The sequence below is a fragment of the Mastomys coucha genome, chromosome X (genome assembly GCF_008632895.1).
Source record: "Mastomys coucha isolate ucsf_1 chromosome X, UCSF_Mcou_1, whole genome shotgun sequence".
NCBI lineage: Eukaryota > Metazoa > Chordata > Mammalia > Rodentia > Muridae > Mastomys > Mastomys coucha.
In genome coordinates, this window is record NC_045030.1 from 130,117,861 (window position 1) to 130,118,424 (window position 564).

Below are 564 nucleotides of genomic sequence, written 5' to 3' on the forward strand. Positions count from 1 at the left end.
TAATACTCCAATTTCCTGTGGGTGCTAAGCCTCACCTACCTTTTCTCCTAATCTCCAAGCGGAGTGATCAAATAGACGTTTCAGTCAATTTTCCAGAAAGTTCACTGGATGAGCGTTATAGCTCTTGAATCTGCCGCTAGATGTCACCAAATCCCAGCAAAGGATTTATGGCTAGGTTCCCAGGGATTGTGAGATTTATTTAATTTTTTGCTCCACCCACTTATTTTATGGGCTCCCTAATCTCTGGCTAACTCATATATATCTTAAATTCCTAAAGACAAATAAACTCGAGTTCAGTGTAGGACCAATACTAGGCAAGGAATTATATATCTGACTATCTTGGTTAATTTCCTTAAAAAGAAAAAAAACATCTGTTCTTCCAGCACTTCTTTCTCCCTTGCCTTTTGTTTTTACTCAGGATTGGTAAAGGGGCCTAAATTCTGATGCTAAAACCCTTTGTGAACTGTGGTTCGTGGGTCCGCAGTATCAGCATTTGGGAAGAAGAAGGGCCGCAAATTAAAGGCCAGCTTAGATTATGTATCGAGACCCTCATCGCTACATAAA

At 40.1% G+C, this 564-nt stretch overlaps 1 protein-coding gene across 1 annotated transcript in view; it reads right to left on the reverse strand.

Annotated features, from left to right (window-relative positions):
• The window catches only part of Morf4l2 (mortality factor 4 like 2), a 9,253-nt gene extending 9,120 nt beyond the window's left edge, over nucleotides 1-133 (reverse strand). The window contains exon 1 of the mRNA XM_031376622.1: nucleotides 40-133. The gene's annotated coding sequence lies outside the window, so the exon portion shown is untranslated. The remainder of the gene's footprint in view (nucleotides 1-39) is intronic.
• Between the last annotated feature and the right edge of the window lie 431 nt (nucleotides 134-564).